Source organism: Otolemur garnettii, unplaced genomic scaffold (genome assembly GCF_000181295.1).
Source record: "Otolemur garnettii isolate 467f Iridium unplaced genomic scaffold, OtoGar3 scaffold00020, whole genome shotgun sequence".
NCBI lineage: Eukaryota > Metazoa > Chordata > Mammalia > Primates > Galagidae > Otolemur > Otolemur garnettii.
In genome coordinates, this window is record NW_003852415.1 from 26,800,732 (window position 1) to 26,810,827 (window position 10,096).

At 31.2% G+C, this 10,096-nt stretch overlaps 3 non-coding genes across 3 annotated transcripts; all 3 read left to right on the forward strand.

Annotated features, from left to right (window-relative positions):
* The first annotated feature begins 21 nt into the window (after window positions 1-21).
* LOC111724213 lies at window positions 22-93 on the forward strand. The gene has a single exon (XR_002772549.1). It is a non-coding gene; the product is annotated as a small nucleolar RNA SNORD113/SNORD114 family (small nucleolar RNA).
* A 7,725-nt stretch (window positions 94-7,818) lies between these two features.
* On the forward strand, window positions 7,819-7,892 carry LOC111724218. Its single transcript, XR_002772552.1, has one exon. It is a non-coding gene; the product is annotated as a small nucleolar RNA SNORD113/SNORD114 family (small nucleolar RNA).
* Window positions 7,893-9,463: 1,571 nt separating this feature from the next.
* Window positions 9,464-9,540, forward strand: LOC111724221. The gene has a single exon (XR_002772554.1). It is a non-coding gene; the product is annotated as a small nucleolar RNA SNORD113/SNORD114 family (small nucleolar RNA).
* The last annotated feature ends 556 nt before the right edge of the window (window positions 9,541-10,096 follow it).

Here is a 10,096-nt window from a genome sequence, read left to right on the forward strand (position 1 = left end):
AAAGAAAAAGAGTTCCAAGCTTAGACCGATGATGAGTATTCTGGGGTATTTGAATCAATGATTCTGATTAAACCCTATAACTCTGAGGTCTACTACAAGAAGAGATGTATTTAATGCCTGTATGGTAAGAAATATTACCCCAGAAGCAGAAGTCAGACTATTGAGATTCATACGTCTGCATTGTATTACCATAAACGAATTAAGGAATGAACAACAAAACAGATACATAAATGAATGAAGGCATGGAGAACCATATGTGACCTAATTATGAGAGTGTGTACCATATTTATTTTTCTTGAGACATTTCTGAAGCACCCAGCTCCAACACAAATTGATTACATCTGAGACATGTTTGTGTAAGTAATGTATACAGGTAAGTACGTAGAAATCAATGTTGCTGACTTGCATTATTTAGGTGATACTTGTTGCTTATTAAAGGTAAGGAAATATGATCTAATTGGTTATGGCTTATAGTAATAAGCACATATATCACTGTTAATATCATTCAAATTTCTAGTGTACTTTGTGCATTCAGAGATATTGATGATATTATGAGCGAATGCGTAAGTATGTTCATTTCTTATCTCTCAACTTAAGCCCTATAGCTCTGAAGAGGATATAGCAATATTTCAGTTTCAGCTCTATTAACATCCTGGGCTTGTAGTTCTTTGTTATTGGGATTTGTCCTATGTGTTGCTTGTTGTGATAGTTAGACATTTCTCCACACATGTCATCTGGGTGGGGACAACATTGACCCCAATTTAGAACTACTTGGATAAAACACAGACCAATGAGGAGCATGTGTTGTAAAATACGAATTATTTATCCTGTTGTACCTTGCAGGTATTCAGATAAAGAAAAAAAACCCTCATAACCCGGGCTCTTCCCATCTTGGATCACTGTCATATGTACAGTTGCATTTAATTGTATTACAAATTTGCATGGTTAATGTGCTTATAATACTGCATTTTCTTTTGTTTTCCTTTTCTCTCTCTTTTTTTCTAATACTGCATTTTTTTTTTTTAGGAAAAAAAGGTTCATGATAAAGGCATACCTGATAAATGAATAAATACATGAAGGAGGGTCTAATATTAGCAAAAATGTATCATGAAGAAATGTACATTTAATTGTATTGCAATTTTGTGTGGTTTATGTCTTATCTAATTCTGTATAGGTGAGCTCCATTATTAGGAAAAATGTTCTAGATTCTTCTGTTGGGTGGTACATAGATCAATAATATGCTAGGCCATGCTTGGGCCACTGATTAAAATTTGGAATAAATGAAGGTTTATGGTTAATCTAATACAATCCTACAAATGTCCCTTGAAAGATTAAATGTAGGCCTTTCTTCCATCTGCCTTTACCCCACACAATGGGTGTGCCGTATCTAAGCTAATTATTCCCAATGGTGAAAATCCTGGCTGTTCATTCTGTGGATGAAAAGTTTAGGAACAAATCTTTGTTAATGTTTATTATGTTCTTAATTTGGAGGGTTTGTTCATGTTTTTGTTACTTCAGAGAAATAAATGGGGTACATATTTATGTTATATTAAAAAGTACTTTGGGAGGCTGAGGCTAGAGAATTACTTAAGCCAAAGAGTTTGAGGTTGCTGTGAACTGTGACGTCCCGGCACTCTACCAAGGGCTACAAAGTGAGACTCTGTCTCCCCCCTCCAAAAAAAAGTACCATGCGTTGACTGATGATTGAAATGTTTTAAGAAAAAAGACAGTAGTCCCAGCTACTTGGGAGACTGAGGCAAGAGAATCACTTTATTGAGTTTGAGGTTGCTGTGAGCTATGATGCCATGGCACTGTACCAATGGGGACGAGCGAGACTCTGTCTCAAAAAAAAAAACAAAAAAAAGAAAAAGACGAAATGATAACTATTTTGTTTCAGCACAACTAAAACCATTAATTAAAATAAAGTCATTTCAATCATCTTCAAAACAGAATATTATTCCACTTTATTTTTGTACCACAGCTCATTTAAATTTCTTTACATGACTTGGTTTGTCGAATCTTTAAGGGTAGCATGTAAGAAAACAGTTGATATTGTTAGTGTTCATGTTGTGGGATAAGAGGGTATGACCATGTTCATGTTCATTTATTGTTCCTCCCAGAATTTTGGATTGCTTGAAGCTAGGAATGCAAGAGTATCCTGGGCAACACAGATAGACCATAATTCTACCCAAAATTGAAAAAAGTTACATAATATGCTTTTGTACATTTTAATTCAAAGTTATAAATGGAGCATCTTTTTATATGATTATTTCCCCCTTGTTTTTTCTTTCTTTGAGACAGAGTTTCTCTCTGTTGCTCCAGATACAGTGCTGTGTGCCACAGCTTACAGCATCCTCAAACTTCTGGGTTAGAGCAATACTCCCAAGTAGCTGGGACTAAAGGCATGCATCACTATTATGCCCAGCTCGTTTTTCTATTTTTAGTAGAGACAGAGTCTCACTCTTGCTCAGGCTGGTTTTGAACTCCTGAACTCAAGCAATCCACCCAAGTTAGCTTCCCAGAGTGCTAGGATACAGGCGTGAGCCACTGCGCCCAGCCTATCTTATTATGATTATTTTCTGTGTATCTTTGTTGGTGAAGTGTCTGTTAAAATCGCTGGCTTATTTTTTAATATGGTTGTTTTCTTGTTGTTGAGTTTTAAGAGTACTTTGTATATTTTGTATAATAGCACTTTATTGGATATGTCTTTTGCAAATATTTTTTCCAATCTGTGGCTTATCTTTTCATTCTTTTCATACTTAACAGAGCAGAAACTTTTAATTGCAATAATGTCCAGTTTATTAATTCTTTCCTGTACAGATTATCCTTTTGACGTTGCAGCTAAAAAAATCCATTGCCAAATCCAAGGCACCCAACATCATCTAAATTTTCCAGGTTTCTTCTGTGAGTTTTATATATAGCTTTGTGTTTTACATTGAGGTCTATGATTCTTTTTATAATTACAAAATTTATAAATTATGTATAAAAGATGTTAATTTTTGTAAAATGTGTAAAGGCTGTTTCTGGATTCATTTGTTTGCATGTGTATGTCCATTTGCTACATTGCATTGTCTTTGCTCCTTTATCATAGATCACTTGATTGTGTATTTATGTGGGTCTACTTCTGGGCTCTCTATTCTGTTCCATGATTTATTTATTCTTTTGCCAATATCATACTTTCTGTTACTGTGCTTAAATATCATGAATATAGGTAAGACCAGCTTTGTTCTCTTTAAATGTTGTGTGGGCTCTTCTGGGTCTGGCCTCTCCCTGTAAACTTTAGGCTGATTTTATTCACATTACAAAATAACAGGTCTTTGATTACTTTCATCAGCATTTTTATAGTTTTACTCATGTAGATCTTGTACATATTTTATTATGTTTATACCTAATTTATACTCAATATACTGCCTAATAATTTATGGTGTATTATGTTTGATTTATTTTGTATATATGTTTATTATTTAGTATGTTTATATATTATTTATATGTATTACATTTTATTTATTTATATTTTATTGTATATTATTATATGTTAGGTTTATACCTATAGTCATTTTTGCTGATGCTAATATAAACATTATTGTTTTTAATTTCAGATTCCACTTGCTCAATCCTGAAGCAATTGACTTTTTTGTATTCTGCTAACTTGATATAATTACCTATTTGTGCCACAAGCGTTTTTATTAAATTTTTATGAATGAGTTTTTATTAATGCTTTCAGATTTTCTACATAAATAATCATGCTATCTGAAAACAAAGACAGTTTTATTTCTTTTTCTGTTATCAGTATACTTTTTATTTCATTGTCTTGTTTTATAGCATTTGCTAAAACTTCCAGTATAATGTTGAAAAGCAGTTGAGAAGGAATATCCTTGCTGTGTTTCTGATCTGAATAGAAAAACTTTGAGTTTCTTACCATTAAATATAATGTTAGTTGTATGTTTTTAATAGATATTCTTTATCAAGTTAAGGTTCACTTCTATTTTTTCTTAAGTTTTTTTAATATTATTAATCAATATTGGATTTTGTTAAAATAACTTTCTGCAATTACTGATAAGACCATGTGATTTTTTTTTTCTTCCTTAGGTTGCTGATGTGATGGAATTAAATTAATTCATTTTCAAATCTTGAATCAGGTTTGTGTATCTAGGACAATTCTACTTGGTTGTAGTGTCTATTTCTATTTACATATTGCTGGATTTGATTTGCTGTTAAAATTTGAGGACTTTGCTTAATATATTCATGAAAAATATTGGTTTATAATTGTTTTTGTTTCTTGTAATGTCCTTTTCTGATTTTGGTATTATGGTAATGCTGTCTTTTTAGGATGAATTAGAAAGTATTTACTCTGTTTTCATCTTCTGAAAGAGAATGTAGAATTGATATAATTTCTTTCTTAAATGTTTGGGAGAATTTACTAGTAAACCTATCTTTGCAGTTGCCTTCTGTTTTAAAGCATAATTAATTATTGATTTAATGTTTTTAAATAGATGTAGGCCAATTTAGATTGTTTTTCATATTGTGTAAGTTTTGGCAGGCTGTGTCTTTCATTACCTTGAAATTCCAGAAATAATAACCATTTCTTCTAGCTTATCAATTTTGTGCATATAGAATTGCCCACAGTATTCCCTTGTTATGTATTTATTTTTCACAAACTTAGAAATTATTGTATAGTAATTTATTTAAAGATAAACAAAATGGTTATTAGAATCCAAAAAGAATCTCAAAAGAAGCTTACTCTTTGAAAGTATTATATATATGCAAATGTATATTCAAATTAGAAAAGTTTTGATACCATTTATATTGTTTTAAAGTTTGATACCATTTATATTGTTTAAATAACTTATCTTTATCTTCATGTAAAGATTGTATCACATTGTGATACCATCTCATTGTTTCAATTGTAAAGAATTAATGTTAAAATGTTAAAGTGTTGATAAATTTTATTTTGGAATGTTGGTATTATGGAAAGATGTAATTGGTTAACATATTTAAGCAAGATGTGTTCTAAAACTTCAACTATATTCGTAAAAGTTGAGGAAAGATCATACATTGTTTAGAATAGGAAGTCTTACTAAAATGTTTATGTTCATTTTCTTGGTAGGTTTTTTTAAAGTTTAAAAGTAGTAATTACAACTATGTTTTGATTGTTTTCTGGTCTGTGTTGCATATCTGATATTCACAGGCTGTAAAAATGGTTAACAGAAAATAATTTACTGTGTTTTCCCCCAAAATAAGACCTACCCTCAAAATGAGCCCTAGCAGGGTTTCAATGCATTTATTAAATATAAGCCCTACCCTCTTAATAAGACCTAGTGATGGGCGTGGCTATGCAGCATGTCTGCATAGCATGGCTGCATAGCCACGCCATGCATTTTGGTGTGGAGAGGAAGCCATCCCCTGAAAATAAGCCCTAGTGTGTCTTCTTGAGAAAAAATAAATATAAGACAGTGTCTTATTTTTGGGGAAACATGGTAGCAACTGGGATGTAAGTAGACTGCTTATCCTCTCTCTTTTTTCTTTATTAGCTACCTAGAGTTTTTTATTGAACTTTTCAAAGAACCAATTTTTTTTGGCTAATTTTCTGTACTGATTTACTGTTTTCCATCTCATTATTTCTGTTCTAATTTTTGTTATTTTTCTCTTCTGTTTACTTTGGACTTTATTTGTTATTTTCATTTTGTTTTCTAAGATATAAGCTTAAATTACTGATTACTTAAATTACTGATTTTATGTTTTTATTTGTTTCTTAAAGTTAGTATTATTCAAAATTGTCAAATCATAATTTTATGTATCTATGGAGTACAATGTGATGTTTTGATATATGGATAGACTGTATATTGATTAAATCAAGGTAATTAATATGTTATCACCTCATTTACCTATCATTTTCATTGTGAGACATTTTAAATGTACTCTCAGTTGCTTTGAAATATGTAACACATTATCATTGACTATAGTCACCCTGCTAGACCTCAAAATGCATTCTTCCTGAAACTTTGTACTGTTTGACCAATGTCATAACTCCCTATTCCCTCCTTTAACCTCACCCGAGCCTCTCATAACCATCATTTCATTCTTTACTTGTTTGAGTTCAATGTTCTTAGATTACATGTGTAAATGACATCACACATGTTGTTGTTTCCGTTTTGGGGTTATAGCCAAAATATCATTGTTTAGACCAAACCATGTCATAGAGATTTTTCTCTATATTTTCTTTTAGTAGTTTTACAGCATTAGGTTTTATATTGAAGTCTTTAATCCATTTTGAGTTTACACTTATATATGGTGTAAGATAAGGATCCAGTTTCATTCTTCTATATGTATGTGGATAACCAGTTTTCCTAATACTATTTGTTTCAAAAGCTGTCCTTTCCCTTTTGTATGCTCTTGGTACCATTGTCCAAAGGTAAATTGCCCATAAACATGTGAGTTTTATTTTTGTGATTTTAATACTGCTTTAGTGAATTCTTCTGTTTTTATAGCAATACCATGTTGTTTTGTTATAAATGTTTGATAATATGTTTTGAAATCAGGTAGCATGATGCTCTCAAGTTTGTTTTTTTGTTCAAGATTTTTTGTTGGGAGGTGCTATTCCAGGTATTTAGTTGTTCTATATGAATTTAAGGATTGTTTATTACTGTGAACAATGTATTTAGAATTTTGATAGGGATTGTATTGAATCTGTCAGTGCATTTGTGTAGTTTAGACATTTTAATGATATTAATTCTTTCAATGTATGAACACAAGATATTTTCCCATTTCTTCCTGTTTTCTTTAATCTGTTTTGTATTTTTCACCATACAGGTTCTTGTACTTCCTTGGTCATATTTACATCAAAGTGTTTTTATTGTTTTTTGTTGGTATTATAAATGTGATTATTTTTGTAATATCTTTATTAGTATGGAATCTATTGATTTTTGTATGTTGTTGATTTTGTATCTTGCAACTTTACTGCATTTATTTATCAGTTCTAAATTTTGGGGATAGAATATTTGGGTTTTCTAAATGTAATATTATTTCATCAGTAAATAGAAACAATTTTACTTCTATGTTTCCTGTTAAGATGCCTTTTATATTTTCTTTCCCTCCTAGGCTAAGTCTGCCTTTTTCCTATAGAAGGGCTGTAGGATAGCTGATATTCATTTTCTAAGAAACAAAATTTTGGCTGCTAGCTTTGTGAGTAAAGATACATCGACTAATGTAAGTAACATCTTAAATTCATGTCTTTGGTTGAGATGCTTTGTTTATGAATGTTTAGTGGTATTTCAAAGGAATTAATGTCTATAATAGAAATAAAAATCATCAAGAATGGACAAGTGATGGGAATGTGTTATGAACCAAAAAATTTGTTTATTGTAATTTGGAACAACTAAAGTGATTAAAAAATAGGTAATAGTTCATTTGTTTTCATAACTATTTAACATTATGCCTTATTTTCTACCACAAATGAATTAAACTTTTTCATATTGGTATGACCCAGTAATAATTATTCCTGTAGCAGCCTGGGCAAATAGGGAAGACGTTGTCATTGTTGGAATATGGTATTTTTATTACTTTTCATTAAACCATTTGTAAAACATGGGAAAACTGAGTAAAAGAAAACCACAGAATAACTAATAGTGAATGTGGATTTCATATGAAGTGTGGATGTTAACTAATCATACATGTTCTCTGAGGTCCATCGTGGAAGGAGATCTAGTCAATAGAGAACCACTAAAAGGAAGATCTTGCTTCTCGAATTTTGTGGTTGTATTGTTATTACTGACCAGTGAATAATAAATGAATGAAGATACAATGGAAGAAAAATGTGCTTGGACCAATGATGAGTACCATGGGGTATCTGAATGGGATCTTTGATTAAACCCTTATGTAACTCTGAGGTCCATTACAAGGAGACATGCAATTATTCCTTTTTTGGGAAACGAGCCCAGGATCCCTTGTCATTGACTTTTCTTGTTCTTGAGAATGAGTTGCATTTTTATCATAAAATCAAAATATGAATAAAAAAGTATCAGTGAGTAAAACAAAAATGATCAATCACATATTAAGGAATGTAATGAAACATGGATTATATTAAAACTTGTCTGAGACTTAAATCATTTGTGAAGGCGCTACTAATCTAATTAGGGGTGTAAGGTCATTGGTACATAAAAGTCAAAGTTTTTGTTCTTTTTTGGTGGTGGATTGCTGATTGTTTTATTAATAAAATGAAACATATTTACTTACATAAATAGTTGGTTAAATAGCCATGAAATTGAGAGCCCAGCAGAGACCAATGATAAGAACATTAGTGCAATTATTTTACTGATTTTTATTAAGACAATAAAAATCTGTTACTCCTGAGGGCAGTGACTATGGACAAATATTTTTCAATGTTCTTGTCCTGTTCTGGGATAACACAGACATTGATGTCTGCTTATATGAGAAAGAAGACATGCTTTGATGTCTCAATTTGTTTTTGAAAGCCAGCAGACCATAGACCAATTAGGAAGAAATGTTGTGATATGAGAACATTGATTAATTTTTTTTCCATTATAGATATTCTAAGAAAAATTACAGGCTATTCCATTTTGTTTGAAAGACATACATGGGCCTTTCAAAGTTGTAGTCATTTGGTTTCTTAGAAAAATGAGAACATGTTTTTAAAAACAGGCTTTTTTTTTCCTCTATAGAATGAAAACCACATAGCTGATTTTATTATTCTCTATTCATGAAGCCTATAACCATTAGTTCTGGACTAAGGAGCATAAACACTGATGTAAGTAAATATCGACGATGTAAGTAAACATCAATGTTGATGTTCTTGGCTTGGATGGTGTTCATTCACTGGAGCCCACTAAATTATTTCAATAAAGTAAATGGTTGAATAAGACATGAATTAAGGAGGGCCAGTCATGGGCCTATAATTGGAATGGGTCATGAAGAAAAATTTATGCTTAATTCAACCCAATCCAGTGTAGAGCATAAGAGATGGAAGGCATTTCACATATTGTCGGAGTAATTTTAATTCTCATTGAATGTTTTTGCTACAGTTGTTTAGTATATTTTCTCATTGACAAATATCTGAATTGCTAGTTTTTTGAGGCAAATAGCATACGTCAATTTTTTCAATTGTGGGCTAAAGTGGGAGGCCTTTGGTTGTTGATTACACCAGCATTAATAGACAACTCAAGTGCAATAGGGGCAAATAGACACTAATCATAAGCTTGGAATTGATATGAAGCAAGGGTGCTGATTAATCCATATGTGTAAACCTGAGGTTCATCAAAAAAAGTGACCTAGTCTATTTTCTCTGCATGAAAGGGAGTAATGAACAGATCTTGGTTCTATTAAAGCCCTTTGTTCTCAGTTTTGTGTCATTACAGGGTATTGATCGTATAATTATCATTTATGAAACTATGAATGACTGAGTCAGTTCAAGAAGGTATAAATGAATGAAGAAATGGAAAGCCAAGCCTGGATCAGTGATGAGTATTGATGGAGGCGTCTGAATCAACACCTTTGATTAAGCCCTCTGTTTACTCTGAGATCTGTTACTGAATGAGAAACAGCCAATATTCCCTGTAGAAAATATGTAATAGAAGTTAGGAAAATTCAATAAACTTGTTCCTGGACTTTTGTGGTTGAAAGATATGGAATGTATTATTTTAAGGAAATCACGCACGCATAAATAAGTAGAGAAGTATATACATGAAAGAAGATGAACAGACCTATTCAAGGAGCAATTTTTTGAATGAAGTACAATAAGTATTATTAATATTTTATTAATGTTAATACAACAAAACAAATGTAATTATTAATCTGAAGTAAAATTGTTTTTTACATGGAAGCTATTAGTATCTTAGTTGAGAGACAGTCTTTTTTTAAGTTAAGAAAAGTGTTTGATAAGTCACTGTCCACTTAATAGTTGTTTATATAGCAGATATTTGTAATCATAGATCTTTTTCTTGGGTTAGGTAGTATATATACTTATTGTATTATAAGTTACATAACACTTAATATATTATTTAAACCTGAAAGTTCAACATAGGGCTACGAAAAATTACATTCTTGAGCAATTTTTTTATTACTCAATTTCTGTTTGACTGAG